A 25,463-nucleotide genomic window follows, 5' to 3' on the forward strand; every position below is an offset into this window, starting at 1 on the left:
CGAACAACTAGCGCTTTTAGGTTGAATACCGATTCGTAGGAGCTTGATACGTTCCACAATGTGAGGAGGGGGGGGGGAAGGAGTCTGCCGCTTCCCTCCCACACTCAATGTGAAAGGAGTCTGCCGCTTCCCTCCCACACTCCTGAGAACAGCCTGCTGTCCCACCCCCACGTTATTCCATCCTTGCAATGTGGTTTCATTAAAAGTGCTTCTGAAATCTCCTGCCCATCAGGCAATCTCACATTAAGCGCCACGTCGGGTGAGGAGGCGGTAACGGTCACTTGCCTAAAACCGTCCATTTTCCGATGACATGCCAGATATCTCCCGGGGGTTACAGCCCCAGCAGTGAGCAGGAAATGAGAGTTCCTATTTCCCTCCCATATGGGACTACACGTTGCACAGGGGGTCTTATACCTTGCACAGGGGTTCTTACACGTTGCACAGGGGGTCTTATACCTTGCACAGGGGTTCTTACACGTTGCACAGGGGGTCTCACACCTTGCACAGGGGGTCTCACCTTGCACAGGGGTTCTTACACGTTGCACAGGGGGTCTCGCACCTTGCACAGGGGGTCTCGCACCTTGCACAGGGGGTCTCACACCTTGCACAGGGATTCTTATACCTTGCACAGGGGGTCTCACATGTCATCGCACCTCGACCCTCTTCCATGAAAAGCAAAGACTCCAGAGCACCAGGAAGCGGGACCAAACCCTGAGCCACAGGAACCTGACACCTGGCGGGGCAAATCCAAAGCTGCACTGCCCCAGGTGGGGGGGGGGGCAATACACGGGAAGGGCGGGGGCGCAGCGGAGGGGCCAGGAGGGGAGGCTGAGGGGCGGGGCTTGTTCCGGCTGCAGACGAGCAGGGGGCGGGGCTCAGAGTGACGGGGCGGGGCGAGCCCTCAGGAGCCACCACGTGCGGGGGGGGGGGGGGGGGCTGGAACCGGACCCTGCTGCCCGGAGCCCGCAGGGCTTTGCCCAGGGGCTCCGGGCACCAGCAAACCAAGGCGGGGCGCTAGGGGGCGGGGCGTTAAGGGGGCGCTGGGGGGCGGGGCGGTAGGGGGCGGAGCTGGGCGGGGCGGTAGGGGGCGGGGCGTTAAGGGGGCGCTGGGGGGCGGGGCGGTAGGGGGCGGAGCTGGGCGGGGCGCTGCGGGGCGGGGCGTTAAGGGGCGCTAGGGGGCGGAGCTGGGCGGGGCGTTAAGGGGGCGCTAGGGGGCGGGGCGCGGCCATGGCGGCCGCTCGCGGAAGCGGGGTTGTGGGGCTCGGCGGGGTACCGGGTACCGCCTGGGGGCGGCTGAGCCCGGGGGGGGGAGGCTCTTGTTCACCTCCGAGAGCCCCCCCCCGGCCTGTGATCCCGCGCGTCCTGCCCCCCCCCCGGCCCCCTGCTGCCAGCGGCGGGTATCGGGCAGGGCGAGCGGGGCCCCGCGCATGCGCCGCTGTTGAACCCTCCCCCGCCCTGCTCGGCGCGGGGTCGGCAGCCTGGGGCCCGCGCGGGAGGGAGCTCGAGCCCCGCCCCCACCGCAGCAGGCAGCCCGCGCAGGCGCGGCAGCAACAGCCCCGCCCCCGCAGAGCCGCGCAGCACGGCGGCTGCTCCCCCCCGCACAAGCCCATTGGCCGGAGCTGGACAATGGCCGCTGCGGGAGCCCACCAATCAGCGCTCCCCTCTGGCTTTAAATCCCCAGCACATGGCCGGGCGGCGCCTGTAGGAGAAAGGGGCGCGCGGCGCTTCTGGGGCAGTGCCCGCCCCCACCCCCTGCCTGGGGCACAGTCCAGACCCCCAGGCCTGCCCGAGAGAGGCCCCCCCCGACACAGGAGCCCCCCCCAGACACAGGAGGCCCCCCCTTTATCACAGCCGCTTTACGACCCCCCCCATTTCACCTTTTTCCAAAGTGGGGCCGGGGCCAAACCCCCGCTGCAAAGAGGCTGAGCGAGGGCGGGGTCGCCAGGGTCCGGCCCGGCCCCACAGTCCGGTCTTTGTGGCTTCGGTCAGGCAGAAACCCCCGAAAACAGCGGCCAGTGAAATGTCTAGAAAGCCACCTGGGATGTTCTCGCCCTGCCCTGTCTGCAGGGGACGGGGAGTGCGAGATTTAAAGGTGCCCTGATTATTTTGGGGGTGGGGGGCCCTTTTTTGCTCAACATTCGGACATCCCTCCCCTTTTTATTAATGCAGAATGTTGTTTAAAAATGAATTACAATATCATTAGAATAAAAATGATCCAACTAAATTAAGTTTCTATCAAATTTACCCGATTCACATTTAATATGAAAATAGCCTTCCATTTGTGCATTTGACGCCTTTTTTCTATTTTTTTCTCCAAAGGGGGGCCTGGAGAAATTGTGCTGCCCTGGGCCCCACAAAACTCTCATCCACCCCTGCCTGCTGGGACTCTGTCGCCTCTTCTCCCCGCTCCTCCCACCTGGATCCCCATGTCTGGCTCTCTAAACAGTCCCTCCTCCCCCTATTCTCTGGGCCCTGTAACCTCCCCCCCAACACACACACACGCCTGCCCAGGAGCCCAGCCCTCTTGTGCTGTGTCCTGACAACCTCACCCCTGCCTGGGACCCAGGTGATTCTCCCTCCCCCTTTGTCCGAGGAAGGGGAACTCTGGTGTTTGAGTGCCGGTGTCCCCAAGTCCCTCCCTGGACAAAAAAAGGAGGGGGGCATGTTCGCGGTCCCACAGCAGGCCCTGTCCTTGGTGAGGATCAGTTATGGCCCATGCAAGAACCAGTCTTATTTCAAAACGAGCTCCAATGTGATGCTCAGTGCCTACCAGGAGACGGATTCATAGCCAACTCCACCACAGGAAACGGGGCAAGCACAGTGGTTAGACTGGCCCTGAAGCACTCGAAACTGTGTGTAATTTCTCAGCTTTCCTTGAGGATCTCCCTTTGATGTGGAGGTCCCTGTTCATTGCAAACCAAACCTGGCTGCACACACCACTCTTTTAGCTGATGTAATTGTATTTCCTCAATCTTCCCACTCTGTCCTCAAACTCCTGCCGTGATTGTGACCTTGATAACCTCCCAGCGTAGCCCTGGAGAAGCACGCGGTATAATGTTTATGTGTCACTGTGAGATAGGGACTGGGTAGATGAATCTTGCAAGGGAAGAAAAGAGGGTGGTTAACAAGGTAAATTACTCACAATTCTACACTCCTTGCACAGAGGTGCCACCCTGAGAGAGATTCGCATAGACTCGGGGCCCCCACAGCACAGCAGTAAAAGAGCCCGTTGAAATCAACAGGTTGTGTGTGAACAGACTGTCAGGGCCTTCTTTCCCATCCCACAAATGGACAGGAAGCTTGCATCCCAGGTAGTGTCCTCTTTAACCTCCATCCCTGTGCCGATGCTTTCTATTCATGTGCAGAATAAATTTTTACGTGCACAAACGCATGTGGGATGTGCACCACCACAAGAAACACACGCCTTGCTGTGAGCGCTGTGCTAATCAGCTGGGGGAGCCTTTCAGTCTCTTCCAAACAGCTGCACAAGCGCTCAGCACACAGGGAACACTGGTCCCAGCCTCGCCCCCCAGCTAAAAAAATTAGCAGAACAATTGAAAAGACTTTGGGCTACTAGAATGTCATAAGACTGAGCCGTGACTTCTGGTAAGCTTGTAGAATTCACGCCGGGACTTTTATTGTTATGCTTTGAACAATGTCCGGAAAGATCTAGCCGTAGTGAATACAAGGGAAGATTGAACCCCCTTTTTGGGTTAGTTTATACAAAGAAGGGAATGGCAGAACTAGTATCTCCCTTATGATGTATAGAATCCTGCCAGGCCTGATTGTCTTCACACTCAGAAGTGTGGGAAGGAAGGAATGCACAGGTATGAGGGCCCTGCACGGGGCTGCTCTCATGACAATAAGTAATTTCCCCTCCAGGTACGTTCACCTCCTCATCACTATTGGAGTGAGCCACGTCCACCCTGATCTCATTAGCACTGATGGTTCGCTCCCATCTCTGCACCCCGTTTCCTGGCCTTGTGTTTCCTTCAGGCATCTGAGGAAGTGAGTTGTAGCTCACGAAAGCTTATGCCCTAATACATCTGGCATTACATTTAAGATACCCCCAGACTCCTTGTTATTTTTGCCAAAATAGACTATTTTTGCTGTAATCTCTACCTGTTGCCAAGGGACTGGAGCAATACCTCGCGTTGGGCACGTCTACACTACACTGGAGATCGACGCTGGCGCAGTCAATCTTTCAGAGTTCCTTTTAGCGGGTGCAGCATAGACCCGTTGGATCAAACTCAAAGGGTGCCCCCTCCCCCCCGTTAGTGCCAGTACTCCTGCTCCTCGCGAGGGGTAAGGGAAGTGGACAGAAGTGTCTGCTCCCATTGAGTTTCCGCTGTATGGATGGGAATTTAAGTTATGTCAACACCAACTACGTAATTTACATAGCTGGAGTTGTGTCTCTTACTTCAAGCTTCCCATATGGTGCAGACCAAGCCTGAGGATTTACTGACTCTAGCCAGCCCTAATGGCTTTGCACTACAGGGCTGGAATGAGACTTAAGGAAGAAATTGGCCTGCACAAGAGTGAATTGTTCCCCATGCTCCTGGACTCACAGGGGTATTTAGTCATTTCATTCCCGTCGATTTCATTAGGAACCAGGCACCTAAGAAGCTCTGGGAATCGGAGCACGGAGGCTGGCAAGTCAGGAATGGAGCAGGAAGGAAACCCACACAGCTGATATTGCAATGCAGAGTCAGTTTAATGCGAATGAGAAGATGAGCAAAAGGAAACAGAGAGAATGCAAATGAAAAGAATCTATTTCCGGCGCTTCAAGTTGGTTGGCAACATATCACCCCTTCCAAGGCAAGGCATTTCACACCAGCTCTCCCTCTTTCTTCCAGGCAGTTGTCACGCTTGACAGTCAGGTCCCGCTGGTAACCCTGGCCAGAGTTTCATCCCCGTCAGAGCTAACTGCGCCAAAGCACAGGAGGAGCAGGGCACTACGCCACTTCAAGATACATTTTCTGTAGCCAAATGAAAGCTGGAAACAAACACGACAGAAAGGGGTAGAAAAGCGAGGGCCTAATTCTCCTTGGCACCACGTCCCTCGTGCGCTGCTCCGTAAGGAACATTCCGGGGGGGGGGGGGTAAACGTTCTAGCGTAAGGCCCTTGCTTCGTTTACACTGCCAGAGTGGCATAAAGGAGTCGGCGTGAAATTCGGATTCAGGCCCCCTGGAGAGTTAGAGGCAGACAGCCCTGAAGGCCACATGGGAAATACAGATCTGGGGTATTTTAGAGAGGTTCTGGGCGCTCGCAGCCCCCATTGGAGTCACAGGTGCCCAGTGTTTCCGAAAGCCATTCTACCAAAGCTCAGCCGGGAATCCACATCCTGCTGCTCGTGTCCCTTGTTTCTGGGCTGTTCCTGCTGGGTTTAACAGGGCCAATGCTTTCCACAGGGGTACCAGTGGCCCCATTGGGAAGAGCAAGGTCTGGAGCAATCATACACATGATTCCATCCACCCCTGGAGGCCCCCCAATTGCCACATGGCCTCGTGTAGCTAAAATGGCTCCGGGAGCCATGCCAGCACCCATGACTCCAGGGGTTGTAACACAACTCAATAATGCTTCCGTCGAAAGTCATCTTTCTGCGCTGGAGGTTGACCTGAAACACACAGCAGGGAAAAGAGTCAACACAATGCACGCGAGTCAAAATGGGGTTACTCTCCTATCGCCGGCCATGGAGCTAGAGACGGGGCTGGAGCAAGGAAGTGATGACTTAGGACCAGTTCCTGGCTATATGTTCCATCCTCCTATTTATCCTCTTTGGGTATGTCTACACTGCACAGCTATTTCGGGATACCTCTGGTATCCCGAAATAGCTACTCCACGTCTACACAAGCCGTCCATAATTTAGAAATATTTTTCAAAATAATGGGCACTATTTCGCCATCCCGGTAAACCTCGTTGCACGAGGGATAAGGGATGGCTTGAATACACGTTATTTTGAAATTTGGCGCTGTGCAGACACGGCAAATTTCAAAATAAGCTGTTTCGAAATAGTTGCATAGTTCAAATTGCATATCTTATTTTGAGTTTCAGGTGCTGTGTAGATGCAGCCTTTCACTCATTCATAGCCTTCTTCTTAACCAACCCCTTTTATTCCATCTCCTTCCCCTTCTCTGAAAATACCGGTAGCAAGGTAACTATCTTCTAGGGACTATTTTCATCTCTCTTCATTCGGACATAGGAAATCGTGTTGGAGTCTTTGTGAGGGTTTCCTCTCAGTATGGAGACAAGTTCTCTCTAGAACCAGAATGTGATGCTTTGGCTTCGAAGCCACGCAAGTCAGAGATGGAAACTAGTCACTTCCCAAGGAACTACATGAAGGAACAGATGGATTACGTCAGTTCAGGCTGGTGTAAGTTAGCAAATCTCCACTGAAGTAAGTATAGCTAAGATGTGCCACTCAGATCCTTAACTGCAGACACGAATCTAACAATTGTCACGTTCTGTCAGACCGGCAGGTCATTTAATCCATTACACTGTTGAGTACCAACTGCTTCCCAATGAGGAGCAGTGAGCTCTTTTGTGGAAGGAAATAGAAACGTTTTTTCCTCAAACCTTTTAGGAGGGAGGAGATTATTCAAAGATGCCAAAGAATTCCAGTTCCCTGTTTCCTCTTGAGAGTCTTAGGAACCGGGTGTCAAAGACACGGGTGTTGCTCTGCAAAGCCTACCAGTAACTTCTAAAGCATGAATCCTCCCACAGTCTGAAGAACTATGAAAAAATATGGAATAACTAAAACCACAGCGCCCCTTTGGAAAACCCAGTCCTGAATGAAAACAGTCACTAACATGCCACCCAAAAATTGACTCGAGTCAGACTTACCCTGTTCACTGAGGACACAACGTCAAGAGAAGCGGTGGGAAGAGCTGAAAGTACAAGAGCTTTTATACTGTCTGACTGGCAGGAGGATTGAGACATCCTTGCGCATCAGGTCTTTATGAGCGATACAATGAATTGTGTAGCACGTCACTCTTTTAATGACTATAATTGTTTTCCTGAGTGCTTGTGGTTATTAGTCTCTTCCTAAATGCACACGGAACAATAGGCACATTGCATCCTGTGGGAGTCAACCGTACTAAAAGTGTTAGGGATGAATTGTATTCCTGCTCTCATTCTCCTGACTTCACTGATATTACACGGAGAATGAATCCGTATCAAACTCAGAGCTGGCTCTGTGCATCAGGCTCCTGTACAGGAATCCAGCCTGGTCCTTTAAATCCATGATGGTGTTGGAAAAACTGAAAAAACAACAAATAGTCTTGCAGCACCTCTACAAAACATGTAGATAGGATCATGAGCTTTCGTGGGCACAACCCACTTCTTCAGATGAATGCCGTTATTAAAGGTCCAGTTTCGAAATAAATAAATAAGGGATGGGAGGAAGGAAAAAAAGAAGAAGGGGGGAAGAAATAATCAATTAGGATGCATCTACATAACACCCTAAACTCAAAATAAGATACTCAATTTGCGCTATGCAAATTACATATCATATTTCGAATCTATTTCGAAATAGCTTATTTTGAAATTTGGTGTGTCTACACAGCACCAAATTTTGAAATAATGCACTATTTTGAGACATCCTTTAACCCTCGTGCAACAAGGTTTACTGGGATGGCAAAATAGCGCGCCCATTATTTCGAAAAATATTTTGAAATAACAGACGGCTTGTGTAGACGCGAGGTAGCTATTTCGGAATACCTCTGATAACCTGAATTTGCCGTGCAGTGTGTAGACATACCCTTAGAATGTCGATGCTACATGAAGTTGATAGAAACAGTGCTAATTGTTCTTAAGTACCCTTTGTTTAGTTTTTTTATGTAATTAGGATGTGGAATGTTGGTGTTGGTTAAGAATGTTTTGGCAATGTCGTTTTTTAGGATCAACTACAGGTTGAACCTCTCTAATCCATCACTCTCTGGTCTGGCAACATCCATGGTCAGGCACAATTTCATTTAGCCAGATGTCCACTTATCATGGATGTGGCCAAGTTTCCCACAGTCTCATAAAGTTTGTTTGCAGCCACTTGTCCTGGCTCTCAATGTTCTGTGCTGTTCTTTAGCTCTAATTTACCCCTCAATGTCCTCTACCATCCCAACAAGCAGCAGCAGTGTTGGCGATGCTACTAGACAATATGCAACTCCCGTAGTCTGGCCAGACTAGAGATGTTCAACTGGTAGCCTTAATTCTGCATGTTCCGCACATCCACCTATAATGCAGCTGAACCAAAGCACATGGAAATGAACAGTAGTTAATTAACTGACTTCAGTGGGCTCTTCATGAAGCCATATAACTTGAAATTAGCTATGGCAGAGGAGGAGTACAAGAGCTATGAACCAAATCGGTCCCACCTACACATTCAAATATAGTTCTTCTTTGACGCCTAAGTGCTCATTCTGCAGTATTGACTGACTGTCCTGTGAGGCTCCTCCCTTTCCATTTTATGACAAACAATCCAATTCCAGGCACATCCCATTGTCCTGGCACAACCGAACCCCGGCCTTGCCATTCAAGAGGAGTTCTTAAACAAACAGACTTACAGATGGACAAACAGATAGACAGAGTTGTGCACATTTCTAAAATATATAGTAAGATAATTGAATTGAATCTTATTTCTTTCTGACCACTTGTTCAGTGTGTTCAGCTCCTTTTGAATTTTAATCCTGTCCTCCAAAGCACTTACAGCCTCTCCCAGTGAAGTGTCATATGCAACTTATACTCAGTATGCCATTATCTAAGCCATCGATAACCATTGATTAAGATCATCAATGGAACTGGACCCAGAACTGATCCCTGATGGATTGCAGTCATAATTATCAGAATCAGGATTGGTATCATAATCTTCGGTTTATGTCCTGAATATTGTATCAAGACACTTATTCCTGGGCAAAATCCCATTCCTCACTCCTCTCCATATGACTGTGAATATGGCTGCCTTTACATACATCTGGAAAGAGCAGAATGGAGATAGATGCACCAGCAGTCCATTTAACAAGTCTAGCGAAGACCCACCAAAATAACCACAAATCTCTCTCCATTCGATTCTGGTATTCTACACTACATAAGAAAACTAAAATAAGTCATTGGGAGAGTGTCTCTTAGGGTATCGCTACACTACCCCCTAGTTCGAACTAGGGTGGTTAATGTAGTCATACGGAGTTGCAAATGAAGCCCGGGATTTGAATTTCCCAGGCTTCATTTGCATAAAGCTGGGCGGCACCATTTTAAATGTCCGCTAGTGCGGACTCCGTGCCGCGTGACTACACGCGGCACAGATCAGGTAGTTCGGACTAGGCTTCCTAGTCCAAACTACTGTTACTCCATTTCTCTTCCGTTTCTACTCCGTTTCACGAGGAGTAATAGTAGTTCGGACTAGGAAGAGTAGTCCGAACTACCTGGTCCGTGCTGCGTGTAGCCGCGCGGCACGGAGTCCGCATTAGCGGACATTTAAAAATGGCACCGCCCGGCTTTATGCAAATGAAGCCTGGGAAATTCAAATCCCGGGCTTCATTTGCAACTCCGTATGACTACATTAACCACCCTAGTTCGAAATAGGGTGGTAGTGTAGACATACCCTAAGTGACACTGTAGGCAGTTGACTTATTGCAGGTCGACTCTAGCTATGTTATTCTTGAAGGTGCTACTAGACTCTTCCTTGTTTTTTAAGTTTTTCCAGTTACAGACTAACTCGGCTACCCCTCTGAAGCTCATGTTATTCATGTGCACCAGTTGCCTAACTTAGGGCAACTCGCTGAAATAGTGTAGATGCAACCTATAAAACAGAATCTTAACTCCAACCTAATATTTTCCTCAAAAAAAAAAAAGCAATCTTCTCCAGCAAATGGACTCTAGATCTGTTCCACCTACATTGGCTGAGGTTGCAGTGCAGATTGTAAGTAGTTTGCAATGTTGTGGTAGTTTTGTTAGTCCCTGGATATTGGAAAGACGGGGTGGAAGAGCTAATGACTTTTGTAAGCGAAAGACACCAGCCTTCGCAGAGCTCTTCTTCTGCATGAGTTTGAAAACAGAAGTTGGTCCAATCAAAGATATCACCTTACCCGGTTTTTCTTTGGTTAGTTAAATATTTGGAAACCAAGAAAGTGATGGGTCTAGGAAATTCAGCATCAATGAGAAGTAGGTAACAAATACTGTCTAGAGCAGTGGTCCCCAATGTGGTGCCCGTGGGTGCCATGGCGCCCGCCGGGGCATTTATGTGCGGCCGCCTAGTGACCAGGGCCAGCCTGAGCCATTCTTGCGCCCCGGGCCTTGGTGCCCAGTGCATGCACGGCCCCTGCCCCGAGTGCGTGGCTCATGCGTGGTGCCACCCCCAGGCGCACGACGCATGAGTGGCCCCCACCCTGGGCGTGCGGAGCATGCGTGGCTCCATCCCTGGGTGCCCAGCAGCCCCAAAACGTTGGGCACCACTGGTCTAGAGCACTGTGTGTTACTTGTGACTTTGCCATTTTCTCTGTGACCTTCACCCCCACTGTTTCTTTATTTATTTGCATATAAACCAGGAAGGAAAACAATCTCATGAATGTTCCATTATTTCAGATACCAAAGTACTTCACAAACATTCATTAAGGGTTTTGATGTCCAACATGTTGGTTTATTATCATGCTAATCGTGTCTTCCCGGAAGACACCTTAATCATGAGTAATAGAGTCATTTTTAAAAATGCATGTCAAGGTGACTTGTGTCGTCCTCCTAACGAGGTCATTCAGAATTTCCAACGATTGGATTTCCATTCAAAGATTGTATTTCCTTTTCAGAGACACCTCCCTTTCACAGTTTCAGAGCAGGAAATCAGCTAGCCAGAGTAAGCATAGCTCCATAGAAAACATGAGCTATGAGGGAAGGCTGAAAGAACAGGATGGCTGCGTCTAGACTGGCAAGTTTTTCTGAAAAAGCGCCTGCTTTTGCGCAAAAACTTGCCAGCTGTCTACACTGGCCACTTGATTTTGCGCAAAAGCACTGACGTTCTACTGTCCGAAATCAGTGCTTCTTGCGCAAATGCTTTGACATTACCGTTCGGGCAAAAGCTCTTTTGCTTAAAAACATTTCCGGAAGAGGGCCAGTGTAGACAGCTAAAAACTGTTTTGCACAAAAAAGCCCCGAAGGCGAAAATGGCGATCAGGGCTTTCTTGCACAAAACCGTGTCTACATTGGCACGGACGCTTTTCCACAAAAAGTGCTTTTGCGGAAAAGCATCCGTGCCAATCTAGACGCTCTTTTCCGCAAATGCTTTTAACGGAAAAACTTTTCCGTTAAAAGCATTTGCGGAAAATCATGCCAGTCTAGACGTAGCTGATTTGTTTAGTTTGGAAAGGAGAAGACTGACGGGGACATGATAGCAGGTTTCAAGTCTCTACAAGGGTATTACAAGGAGGAGGGAGAAAATTTGTTCTCCTTGGCCTCTGAGGACAGGACAAGAAGCAGTGGGCTTAAATTGCAGCAAGGGAGGTTTCAGTTGGACATTAGGAAAAACTTCCTACCTGTCAGGGTGGTGAAACACTGGGATAAGTTGCCTAGGGAGGTTGTGGAATCTCCAACCCTGGAGATATTTAAGAGCAGGTTGAGTTGATACCTGTCAGGGATGGTCTAGACAGTGCTTGGTCCTGCCGGGAGGGCAGGGGACTGGACTTGATCTCTTGAGGTCCCTTCCAGTTCTAGTGTTCTATGCTAGAATTCAAAGATGCTCATGGTATTTCAGTCAGCATAAGGCTCTTCAACCTTGCAAGGTTAAAGGAAACGGCCCTTTGGGAGAGAGGTCGTTACCCTTTAATTCAGTGTCTGACCAATCCTGGGGCATGCTGCAAGACCCCGAAGTCACAGAAAGCTTTCTTACCAAGCTGAAAATGATTTTTAATCTAATCTTATCCCAGCCTTGGCCAAGAAGGCCTTATCGCCATCATCCTTGTGTTCAGTCTAGGCCACATTTTTCCACGGTTCAAGAATTGTCTGGGCTGTTTTTGGAGGGAGATCCCTCTGAGCTTTGGCCTTTATAATCCATTTCATCCCAGAGCATTGCTGCTATAATGGAGGGGACTGTGAAATGAATTTCTAACCAGCAGATGGAGAAGGCCAACACAACGGCCAACACAACTGCTCCTATGTCCCTCTTAGGACCTATTTTCAAAGCTGAAGTGAGACCTGCATGGTTCATAAACCACATTCTGTCTTTCTTCCAGGGGCAATGTTCGAATCTGAGTCAAAACCCACCAGGAAGAATGCCTTGCATTCATGCCAAAGGGCAATAGATACCGAAACTTGGGGTGACAGCTTCAGAGCAACCAAATTGTTCCTCCCTCCTAGGAATTACAAGACTCAGGCAATGCCCACAACATAAACCAACATGACTTAGCAGGGCCCCACTGGATTCCTTTGCACACCGACAAATATGCGGCTGATATCGCCTGGAACCTTTCTGACAGTTGGAACTCCAAAGGTGGCCATTAGCATGATAGCAGGATGGAGTGAGTCCCACAAAACTTTTTTAAATGAATGTTAATTGAACTCTGGGCTTGTACATACGTGTCATTCCTCATGTGAGGCTGACAACACAACCTCCCAACCACAGAAGAAAACAATTATAACGATTGGAGGAGCCTTGTGCCCAGCAAAACACGTTTTGTAATTAATGAAGACCGTGAGCAAAACAATGGCTCAGATTTTCCAGGCAATTTAAGAAATTATGTAAAAGCACTTCCAACTCAGAGTTCTTTAACCATTTAGCTTGACTCCTCACCTTGGTGACCTTGGTAAGACTGATTTCACTCTATAACTATCAAGATCTCATATTGCTGATAATTTCATTTTTCACTGAATCTTGCACAGAACTCTGTGAGCATTGGCTCTCTTTCAGTGGAAAACCCCTGAAGAAAGTTATTGAGTTGCAAGCTCTGGTGGATTCATGCTTTAGAAGTGTAAGGATGCAATTCAGGTTATCAAAGTGTAAAGCTACATAGGATTTTGGGACACTGGTTCCTCTTTAATTTTTTTATGAATAAAGTATTCAAATCCCTTTGGCAGATTGGAGACATCTGAGACCCAACTTTTCAGTTAGCGGTGTTAGGAAGAAACTCCTGCAGTTTAATCTCTAAAGCCTGGTCTATACTATAGCAGAAGGTCAACTTATGATCTGCAACTCCAGCTACATTACTTATGTAGCTGGAGTTGACATATCTTAAATTCATGTTTCTGTACCATCTATACACCAGAAGGTCAACAGGAGCAAATGCTCTCATCAGCTTCCCTTACTCCTCATGAGGAGCAGGAGTACTGGCACTGACGGGGTGCCCTCTGGGGTTGATTTAGCGGGTCTATCCTAGACCCGCTAAATCAAACCTCGGAAGATCAGCCACAGCAACATCGATCTTCTGTGTAGCGTAGTCATAGCCTAACCGACCGCTTCCATGTTCTTCTGCTTTAGAATGCTGAGTTATAGCTGCAGCAGAACAGAGACAGGATGGGATTAGGTGATCCAGTAGGGCCGTCGCTACCTCCTTTTGTGCACTGGGAGAACAGCAAGAGGCAGATCCCCAGCTGGGGTCATTTCACTGGACATGACTGAACGCCGTTGAACGCTGCTGATTTCTGCCGGCTGAAGTGCTGGTTCTGTGTTGTGTTTTCACAACAGAATGCCGGCCATTGATTCATGAGCACATACTGCTCACACAGGCTCTGGAGGCCAAAGCCCCACTCTCTGATTCTGGGGAGCGAAGAGCTGGTATCTCTGCTGGAGTCAAAACCTCCCCAAACCTCCCTAACAGTTTTGTCCCACCCATACTTTGTACGAACAGTTTGGAAAAGCGACAAAAACTAAAAATCCCAAGTGTGCATGACGGAAAGAGAATCACAGAATCCTACGGCTGGAAGAGACCTCAGGAGTCATCGAGTTCAACCCCTTCCCAAAGCAGGACCAGCCCAACTAAATCATCCCAGCCAGGGCTTGTCAAGCCAGGACTTAAACACCTTTAGGGATGGAGATTCCACCCCTCCCTAGGGAACCCAGCCCAGCGCTTCCCATCCTCCTAGGGAAAGAGTTTTTCCTAATGTCCAACCTAGACCTCCCCCACTGCCACTTGAGCCCATTGCTCCGTGTTCTGCCACCTGCCCCCACTGAGAACAGCCTCTCGCCAGCCTCTTTGGAACCTCCCTTCAGGGAGCTGCAGGCTGCTCTCAAATCCCCCCTCCCTCTTCTCGTCTGCAGACTAAATTAATATTCTGTAGGGTACGTTTGCTTATTCCAGACAGTGTTCTCAGGACAAAGGGACTTAGAAGGGTGCAAAGAGGTTGCATAAGAGGGAGGCTGAGATGAGGAGAGGAAGGAGCAAGAGGACCAAGAAGGAGGAAGTGGGAGGAACTAGGTCGCCACCACCTGAGGGTCTAGGTCATGTCCCTGTTCCGTCGCTACCCCCCGGCTGGCAATGCCGTGGTAACTGAGATTTGACTCTTCATTCCACTGGCTCTCGTGCAGTGTGTTAATTCTCTTCCCTGCTGCGTGTCTCAGGCTCAGCTCGAGCGCGGAGACGACTGTCAGTGAACGCATTAATCGTGTTAGAGCCCTTCCTGTTCCGAGGGCTGGTGCTGTTTAGAGTTCCTGCAGGCCGTCCCAGCGTTATGGTGGCCACTCCCCTTACTGCTGGAGCCTGGGGCATGGGGGCTATGGCAAGGTCCGGCCACATTTGGCCCAGCAGCGCTAGACCTGACACAAGAAAGCACCAGGAAACATCAAGTGATAGGATATCCGCGGGGGCAACGCCGTTCCTCTCGCTCCAGCCCTCCCGTCGGCACTCCATTAAAACCTCTTAGGTTTACCTCTCCCACATCCAGAGTGAGACTGGGCTGTGGTCCTGTGTAAAGGGATGGGCCCTTTTGGCCGATACGCCCCTAATCGCCCCCCAACTGGTGTCAACCCATCCTCTTGCACAGGCCAGGGCAATGAGGAGACAAAACAGAGTCCAGAGACGTGCGTCTCCTCTAACGACGCCCCCGGACAGGGGTCCACGTAACAACAAACCAAACGCCTCCCCCCGGGATCCAGGCTCAGGTCCCACCAAACAAACCCCCAGCACAGATTCCAGGCCTGCTCGGGGTACACGTCCGGAGCAGGGGAGAGCTTGCTGCCCCGACAGACTATCGGCTTCTCCTGCCCGCCCCCTTTCCTGCTTCCTCTCCCTGACTGAATCGCCACGAGGCCAGCGCAGGGAAATGCCTCGGTTGTGCACGGTCGGTTCTGTCTCTGGTGGGGCTGGGCCCTTCTCTGGGCCTGGGACCTCTAGACTTTGTGGGGCCGAGGGGGTGGGAGTGGGCTCAGGGCTGGGGCAGGGGGTTGCAGTAAGGGAGGGGGTGCAGCTGCAGCTGGCGAGGTGGATTGTGACCGTTACAGCGCAGTGTAAACGGGCTCCCATGGCCGTCAGCGACTCCCCTTGTGGAGCTGGTTTTCCCACAGGGCTGGGAGAACTCCTAGTGCCGGTGCCATGACCCCCCTGCAGCGTTAGAGCGCTCTAGGCAAACCCTTCTCTGCACGTCTGCTCCGACCCAGGCCCAGGCAGCTCTGCAGCCAAAGTTCTTCCAGACCTTCGTTCCGGACACACCCCTCCCATTTTCCCACATTTGTCATTTCTTCCCTGCCATGCGCACCGCTCTCGTGCAGAGCTTAGGTCTGCCTGGTTCACGGGGGAGTGAAATAGTCAAGATCTGACGCTTGTCATTGACTCGTGCAGGGTTTGTAGGATCCAGAGCAAAAGCAGGTGGGACCCAAAAAATTCAGCTTCAAACTGAGAATTTTTTTTTCCTTTTTTTCTTTTTTTGTTGTTGAGGAAATAGTGTGTTTGTGGCAACAAATAACGAAACCAGATGCAGCGTCTTTGGGAGAATCTTTTGTACTAAGATGCTAGGTCACCGTGTGCATAGCGAGGAAGGTGGGATTGTACTAAGATGCTAGGTCACAGTGTGCAAAGCAAGGAAGGTGGGATTGTACTAAGATGCTAGGTCACCGTGTGCATAGCGAGGAAAGTGGGATTGTACTAAGATGCTAGGTCACCGTGTGCATAGCAAGGAAGGTGGGATTGTACTAAGATGCTAGGTCACCGTGTGCATAGCAAGGAAGGTGGGATTGTACTAAGATGCTAGGTCACAGTGTGCAAAGCAAGGAAGGTGGGATTGCGTTTGATACACACAAGGGGAAGGGATGCCATAACTTCTGCAGAATGTAGATACTTGGGGTGATCAAGGTAAATCCCAGAGCAATGGAGACACCCAAAGAGAGGTACCGCCCTGCCGGCAGCCCAGCATATGGCTGTGCAGCCTTTCATTGGTTGGGGACCCTCTGTCTTCCTTTTCACTCAGCAGCCGAGCTGGTGCCTTGGAGCTGAAGGACTCTTAGACAGGGGGTGCAGCTGAGAGGGGGATATTCGCTGTTCGCTCACATGCAGGAAGGAAGCTATAAATACAGGTTACCCACCTAACTAGTTCCGTGACCCTCGGCCATGGGGCTTGGCTAACAAGATATGGAGCAGCAAGGAAAACCAGCAGGCAGGGCTATGATGCAGAGCGGCTTTATTGCGGATTGGCGGAGGAGCGCCCAGCGAGGGACACAAGCAGTGCAGGGACACAGAAGATCGACAGCGAATCGCTGGCTCCAGGGGCCTGGCTTTCACCCCAGATGTTCTCCAGCCGTCGTTGCCATGGGAGCGGTTGCTGATGCAGCCCCGGGTCCAGCGTTTCTAGCCCGTTTGGTTTCCTGGTTGTTCCTCATGCCGGGTCTATTCCTGCTCGGCAAAGCAGGGCCAGCAATTGCCATAGCCGTACCCACAGCCCCAGCGGCTGGGGTAAGAGTAGCAGGAGCCGTAATTGCGGCCCCACCCGTAGCTGTACGGCCCACAGTAGCCCCCGGGCCGGTAGCAGTCGTAGCGGCCTCTGCAGCCGCCCCATCCCCCATAGCAACAGGGGTCACAGCCCCAGGAGTGAGAAATCTTTTGGTGGTGGAAAGTCATCGTCCTGCGCTGGAGGGAACCTGAAACACAGCAGGGGAAAGAGTCAGCTCCCTGCCCCGGAGACAACGCAGCGGAGAGGCCTGACTCGGTCGCTGTTGGAACAGGGGCCGGAGCGAGCCAGGCCCGGGAAACGCTCATCCGGCCCCTCAGTTCCCTCCTGAGTTTTGCCTCCTATTTCCTCGTCCCCTTCCTCCCCTCTCCTTCAGCCTCGTTCCCGGCCCGGCCCTTCGAACCCTTCTGAGGCCCTGTCTCCTAGCCCCCCAGTAGAATAAATCAATGCACAGGACAGAATATTTCTGCCCTACGCACGTGGGAATTTGCCCTTGTACTGAACGTTCACACAAAACTTGGCTGGGACAAATCTATTGAGGAGAGTTTCCCTGTGAGGATTCACCTCAGCAGAGACCCCAGTTCCCTCTAGGACCAGAGCCAGGCTTTTTGCCCGCTGAGGCTTGCGACTCAGCAATGCTTCCCAAGGAACCAATGGCCGATATTCCTGGGTCAAAGCACAGTGGTGAGCCCCGGAACCTGAGCAGCGGGAGGCCAGCCTGGCTCCTCTAACGACAGGGTTCTTGGCTAACCCACGCCGCTTGGGATCTGAACGCTACCTTGCTCCTCACACACAGAAGAACAGGCACGTTGCCACACTCGGTCGGCCCGGAAGGCCGTCTAACGCCTTTCTCTGTCTGGACAGTGCTGAGTAGCAGCTGCCACAGAATAAGGGATCCAGAGACGCGGTCTCTTGGGGGATGGACCGCGAGAGTTCCTTCCTCCCGTGGGGCATTTCAACACCGCTGGGGGATTGGAATGTCTCATTCTGCAAGCAAATAAATGGGCAAGTGTCCCCCGTGCCTAGGTGCCCTGTGAAATTTGCCACCTGTACTTCCAAGCCGCGATCCACCTGCATCTACATAAGCACTATCTGCAGGGAAACACCCCCTTACCAATTATACGCAGGCCTCAGTCCTAAATTCAAACCATCACCAAGGTGACATCTCGATAGCTCTATGGAGAGTGAGGCCAATCGACTTACCGAGTTCACGAGCACGAGAAGTCGGGAGAAGTGGTTGTAGAGCCTGAGCTAGGTGCCCTTTTATACCGTGTCTCAGGCTGCCTGGGGAATCCTTTCGCTGAAGGTCTTAATTAGTTTCCAAACACGCTTTGCTCTTTGCGTCACTCCCTCCGTTGATAGGATTGTTTACAAGGTTATTGTGTGTCAAGGCTGGCATGCAGAAAACACCCTCGTCAGTTCTTTAATCTGAAAAGTTTTATAGGACTCAACATTCCCTGAGGAACCAACATGAGCTGTACAATAGGAATGAATCCACAGGTCAGAGCGGTATCTATTGCACAATCTGCTGCCCTGTGCATGGATCCATCTAGATCTACTGACCCAGACTGGTATTTGTCGGGGGCATTGCTCAGTTCTTCCCAAAAGGCACAGAATTTTTGGAAGGCTCCCCGAGAAAAGCCGACACGCTCTCGTTTTTAGATCTACTGCCCACTGAAGTCAATGGGGGAATGTGGTCTGGGTGGACTTTGTCTCACGCTGTATGACTTGAAATCTCTCTCTGGAAAAAAATATAATATAATTCTTGTACCCCAATGCAGTCCCATGGACACCGTCAAAATAGAACGTTACAGGGAAGAGGTAGTGTCCAAGGCCGTTCTGCTGGCCCCTCTTCTCGAGGGTGAATTCCCCCGACATGGAGTAGAAATTAAGTTCATCGTCCACCTCCAATGGGCCACCAAAGCTGTGGGATCGGAGGGAACATCCTGGTAGAAGCTCGGTTTGCTGCCCACTGAGGGTTGCTCTGGGGCTGAGCTGAGGAATGGTGGTAGGAGCAAACCGGCAGTGCAGTCGGTGAGAGAGGCCCTGGAATCAGCAACTTGATCCCATCCAAAAGCAGCCAAGAGAAATGATGCTCTTGCAAGAAAATACAATTGTACCGTCTCCGACCAAACACCGGAAAGGTGGAGATACGGCTTTCCTGGCCACGGCAGCTGGATACCCTCTGTGCAGCGGACGGAGGGGACCCTGCAAGACACTGAAAATCATTCTCAGCCAGGTAGACGGGCTGTCTGCAAGCTCAGAGTGTAACGCACACTCCAAACATTGTTTCCCCTCTAACCAGGCAAAGGTGCAGTGCCTGGTTCTGATTGAAAAGCTCCGAATAACTTTAAATTCCATGGAACTGTTTTGATTCCTTCCAGTTGGGCTCCTTCCCTTTTCCGTGTATCAAAGACATGCCTACGGAAAGGCCAAGGGCAGCTCCTTTGAAATGGAAATCCAATAATCCCAAATTCTAAGCAGCAAAATCATGATCTCATTGGGGCATGACACAAATCATCTTGGCAGGTGTTGCTTTTAAGAGGCGAGTCTATTCCTTAATACACGGGCGTCTTCCTGTATCAAACTGTGAATATCGTAACAATGTCCCGCGTGGCAAATCAAAGGCTTTAGTGCGTGCTTGTGAAGTGCTTTGATATCCAGCGTCCTCCAGAAGTGGAACGTCTTCCCTGGGCATGATGATGCTATTTTACTGGGATGCCCAGAATCACAAAGTTCTAGGAAAGACTCAGTTCTCAATTAAAACCATCACTGACGCAACATCTGCTAGAGTGTGGTGGGGACTCTCCCAGTTCCGGAGGGGAGGGAGACTGTGGAAAACCCGCCCCCTCACATTTTCTCCTCTACTGCCCACTAAAGTCAAAAGGAGTCGTTACTCCAGGCGCATTTTGCCTTAGACCTTGCACAGTCTTGGCTTTCAGATAGGTTAGGTTGAAATTTCAAGTCATAGGGGCCAAAGAGGTCTCAGGGCCAATGGTCAGTGCATGACACATGCTGTTAACGTGACCACGTTTCAGTTCTGCTTTGCACCTTGCTTCCTGGCCAGCCTTCACCTGAATGTGCCTCAGTTTCTCTGCATGAAAGAAGGGATCAAACCTCTCCTGGAGGATGCCCTGCTTCCTTGGGACTCTGGCTGTCAGAGCATCTCACAAGCACTCATGAAGGTTTTGGGTAGCCAAAGTGGTCTATTATAATTATATTCATAATTTGATTCTGGACGATGCCTTTCTATTGCGGAATACGCGTCGAGGTGATTGGAGTCATTCCCTTCATGAGACTTGCAGCTCGGAATTTGGGATTATTTGATTTCCACTTAAGAGAAGCTTTCCATCCCTTTCCTTGTTGGAAAGGCGAAAGCAGGCAACCAGCCGGAATAAATCAAAACAATTCCATCCAACGTGAAAATATTCAGGGCCTTTAAATCAGAACCAGGCTCTTGACTCTTGCCTGGTTTGAGGAAACAACATACAGCGTGAGGGTTGCACTTTGAAAATCATTCTCAGCCAGGTAGACAAGCTGTCTGCACGCTCAGGCCTTGCTGCATGCTCTGAGGAGGAGCAGGTTTTCAATTAATGGAAGCTTTTCCCATAGCCTTTGCCAAGAAAGCTACCACTCCAGCTTCCCTGTGTTTCATTGTGGCCTTTATCAGTTGTATTTTCTTGCAAGAGCACGATTAGTCTTGGCTGCTCGGCTGGGGATCATATTGCTGATGCTGTAAACGTCCCAGAATTTCTCTCAAAACCTGCATAAAATATTGCATTGTGGGTCGTCCCCCCCCCCGGCATCCCTCTCCCTGTAATAGGGAGCTCCCTGAGTCTGCATGGTCACCCCTCTGGTCCTGTAGCATCTGTGGAGGTGACCTGGGGACCCAAAAGCTAAAGAACATGAGTGCAAATGTCAGGTCATGCGACCCGAGCCCCACGCCCCCAGGAATGACGCGCAGTAACGTCAGGGGGCGTTCGATCAGAAAACGTGGGGGTCCCGGCTATGCGAAATGATCCCTCCCTCCTACAGATTTCAGGAGGAGCACTGCAAAGCCCCAACACATACCAGCAGGCCTCCCAAGGACAAACCTGGATTCCCTCCCCTGACAGCAGATGGTGCAACAGCCACAGCTGTGACTAACCTTTAGATTAGCTCCTATTGCACATTGACAGCCGTCATTAGAAGGATTCCAAGGAAGATTGTGCCCCATAAACTACTGAGATGAAAGAAACATAGAGGGTGTTTTGTGCCGTGTGAGGCTGAAAAAGCAATAATCCTGGGACCAATTATATCAGCCGAAAGAGTGACATGTGTCGTAAACAGTTAATTACAAAACATAAGATGTCAAGCCAAGGGTGGTGCAGATTCTCCAGGCAATCTCAGAGACCGTATAAAAGTGCTCGCAACTCAGGGCTCTTCAGCCACTTGTCTTGACTTCACCTTCGCTGAGCCAGGTAAGTCCTATTGTCTCTGTCTAGAGCTATCGAAAGGTTTCCTCTGTGGGGGAGTGAATCCTGCGTATAACTTTGCGAATATTGGGATGGACTGCGTTGGGGTTAGTGGTTATGCAGTTGCAGGCGTTGGAGGAATAATTTCTGAGCAGAAAGCCTGACATTTTCATACAATCACAGAATCATAGAACATTAGAACTGGAAGGGACCTTGAGAAGCTATCGAGTCCACTCCCCTGCTCTCTAGACCATCCCTGGCAGGCGTCTGTCCAACCTGCTCTTCAATATTTCCAGGGATGGAGATTCCACAACCCCCCTCGGCAACTTATTCCAGGGTTTCACCTCCCTGACAGGCAGGAAGTTTTTCTTAATGTCCAACCTCAAACTCCGTCGCTGCAGTTTAAGCCCCTTGCTTCTTGGCCTATCCTCAGAGGCCAAGGAGAACAGTTTTTCTCTCTCCTCCTTGTAACTCCCTTTTAGAGACTTGAAACCCACTATCGTGTCCCCTCAGTCTTCTGTGAGGGAAGACTGAAAGAACTGGGCTTGTTTAGTTTAGAAAATAAGTCAATTTTCTAGACCTTTCATCATTTTTGGACCTTCTCCAATTTCTCTACATCTTTCTTGAAATGTGGTGCCCAGAACTAGACAGGATATTCCAGTTGAGGTCTAATTAGCAGAGAGTAGAGCGGAAGAATGACTTCTCGTGTCTTGCTCACAATACTCTTCTTCATGTAGCCCAAAATCATGTTTGCTTTACCTCACTCCCCTCCCCTAACAGAGTCACAGGTACATAGGCATTTGGGATTCTAGTTCCTCTGTTTTCATGAGGTGTTCAACTGACTTAGGTGTTCAAATCTTCCATCCAACTTTTATCTAAAGGGTTTTAGGGTCAGTATTCTCACATTATTTCATAAAGACTGCTCCGGTGCGCTTCTTGATTATCTGAAGACGTCCATGCAGTGTGCAGCGGCAGTCAAAAGAACCAAACAGAATGTTAGGAATCATTAAAAAAGGGATAGAGAAGAAGATGGAGAATATCTTACTGCCCTTATATAAATTCATGGGACACCCACATCTGGAATACTGCGTACAGATGTGGTCTCTTCATCTCCAAAAAGATATACTGGCATTAGAAAAGGTTCAGAGAAGGACAACTAAAATGATTAGGGGTTTGGAACAGGTCCCACATGAGGAGAGAGTAAAGAAACTGGAACTTTTCAGCTTGGAAAAGAGGAGACTAAGGGGGGATAGGATCGAGGTCTATAAAATCATGAGTGGTGTGGAGAGGGTGAATAAGGAAAAGTTATTTACTTGTTCCCATAATATAAGAACTAGGGGCCACCAAATGAAACTAATGGGCAGCAGGTTTAAAACAAATAAAAGGAAGTTCTTCTTCACACAGAGCATAGCTAATCTGTGGAACTCCTTGCCTGAGGAGGGTGTGAAGGCTGGAATGTAACAGGGTTTAAAAGAGAACTAGATACATTCATGGAGGTTAGGTCCATAAATAGCTATTAGCCAGTCTGGGTAAGGAATGGTGTCCCTGGCCTCTGTCTGTCAGGGGGTGGAGATGGATGGCAGGAGAGACCCAGTCTGGCCGTTCTTATGTTCTTATGTGGCAGCTGCTACACAACAGTATTTCAGAAACAGTAACACATTATACAGACTTCTGGTCTGAGGTACATGACTAGGCATTGGAAATCCCAATCTACAACTGGTGTCGGTGAGCTGAGATCCCCGAGTTCAGCTGCATAGTGCTAATATCTTCCTGTTCGGGATCCAGCTGCTGCTGTTCCGGTTTGACACAGGAATATGTTCCATTGTACTTTCTCCAGTCCCCCGACTTACAGGCGTTAGCCGCCGAAGGGCCCCGCGCCGAAGCCAGTAGAGACGTGGTGAGAAGTTCACTCCTCACACACCAACTCATGAACGGATTTAAAAGTAGCCCTCCTCCTGCAAAGGAATTTCGAAAGCCAGCTACAGAGTGTGGAACTGGCCTTCACATACACATTTGACGCTATCCCTCATGGCTAAAACAAAGACATGAACTGGATGGGCCGTTAGCTTTCCATGTCAATTGGGTGTTGAATATAAGTATGGGAGACTGCCAGCCCGCTCCGTCAGCCTCACTAGCACCGGCACTACGATTGACAGGCACCACCCCCTCCACCTCCTTTTTCTGTTGTAAATTGTGACTGTTCCCCCTTTTCTCTCCTCTCTGCTCCTCTGAGGAAGAGAGTTTTGCCCACGAAAGCTCATGATTCTAAATATGGAGCGAGAGAGAGAGATGGGTTAGTCTCGGAGATGCTACAGGACTGCTTGTTTTTTCAGCTAACCTTAGCACATTTGTCCCAGCAATGCCAAAGGAAACACATTTGGAACAAGGGAATAAAATTCCCACGTGCGTAGGGCAGAAATATTCTGTCCTGTGCGTTGATTTATTCTACTGGGGGGCTAGGAGACAGGGCCTCAGAAGGGTTCGAAGGGCCGGGCCGGGAACGAGGCTGAAGGAGAGGGGAGGAAGGGGACGAGGAAATAGGAGGCAAAACTCAGGAGGGAACTGAGGGGCCGGATGAGCGTTTCCCGGGCCTGGCTCGCTCCGGCCCCTGTTCCAACAGCGACCGAGTCAGGCCTCTCCGCTGCGTTGTCTCCGGTGCAGGGAGCTGACTCTTTCCCCTGCTGTGTTTCAGGTTCCCTCCAGCGCAGGACGATGACTTTCTACCACCAAAAGATTTCTCACCCCTGGGGCTGTGACCCCTGTTGCTATGGGGGATGGGGCGGCTGCAGGGGCCGCTACGACTGCTACCGGCCCGGGGGCTACTGTGGGCCGTACAGCTACGGGTGGGGCCGCAATTACGGCTCCTGCTACTCTTACCCCAGCCGCTGGGGCTGTGGGTACGGCTACGGCAATTGCTGGCCCTGCTTTGCCGAGCAGGAATAGACCCAGCATGAGGAACAACCAGGAAACCAAACGGGCTAGAAACGCTGGACCCGGGGCTGCATCGGCAACCGCTCCCGTGGCAACGGCGGCCGGAGAACATCTGGGGTGAAAGCCAGGCCCCTGGAGCCAGCGATTCGCTGTCGATCTTGTGTGTCCCCTGCACTGCTTGTGTCCCTCGCTGGGCGCTCCCCCGCCAATCCGCAATAAAGCCGCTCTGCACCATAGCCCTGCCTGCTGGTTTTCCTTGCTGCTCACTTCTCAGCCCTGTGGCCGAGAGTCACAGAACCACGTAGATCCGGTCTGTAGTGAAATCCAGGTGAGGGAGGCATGCCACCTTGCCTGTGTCTGGCTGTCAGGAGATTCCCACCCCGTCACCACTGCAGTGCAACTGCAGCTCTCTCTCCTGCCTCTGCTTCCTGCGAGTCCCAGTCATCAGCTTTCTTGGTCAGAAACCCGCATCGGTCCCCCTTCTCCCCCAAGGGTGCCCAACCCCCAGCCACCTGTCGATGGGATGTACCTCTCCCGGGTGTCTCCAGTCATCTGGGATTTGCCTTAGTTCGTGAATGAGCTTTGGTACCCCTCCCCAGGGTGGGTGGCAAACTCAGTTGTCCCCACATTGCTTTGCACTCTCTGCTCTGTAGTCTTAACACAATGCATCCCCCCAAAGACACTGCGCCTGGTTCCACTTTCTCTCACAACAAACCCGTGTCAGTGAGAACAAGGGAGGGGTTTCTCCCATTCGTTGCTTGTTGTTTTTTAATAAAAGCTCCAACAATTCCAAAACTGGTCCTCAGAACAATGATCGGTGGGAAATGCCCATCTTCCAGACCTGAGAACATGGGGAAATGACCCATTCCTCCCTGGCTCCCCGAGCCCTGGGACCGCGTTTTCAGCTGTCTAACTGCCCAGCAGAATTCTCGTTAGCAGTGCTGAGCGGGGTCCATGCTACCTTACTGATTCTTACAGAAATAATACCCAGTGAATAGTGTGAGAAGAGACTCCGTCCATTGTATTCACAACAGAGCATGTACAGCTGGTTTAACCATTGAATCCTAGAATCCTAGGGCAGGAAGACCCCTCAGGAGTCATCGAGTCCAGCCCCTGCCCAAAGCAGGACCAACCCAACTCAATCAGCCCAGCCAGGGCTTTGAAACCTGTAGGGATGGAGATTCCACCCCCTCCCTAGGGAACCCAGCCCACCCTGCTTCACCGTCCTC

The sequence above is a fragment of the Pelodiscus sinensis genome, chromosome 22, assembly GCF_052426305.1.
Source record: "Pelodiscus sinensis isolate ZL-2025 chromosome 22, ASM5242630v1, whole genome shotgun sequence".
NCBI classification, from domain to species: Eukaryota; Metazoa; Chordata; order Testudines; family Trionychidae; genus Pelodiscus; species Pelodiscus sinensis.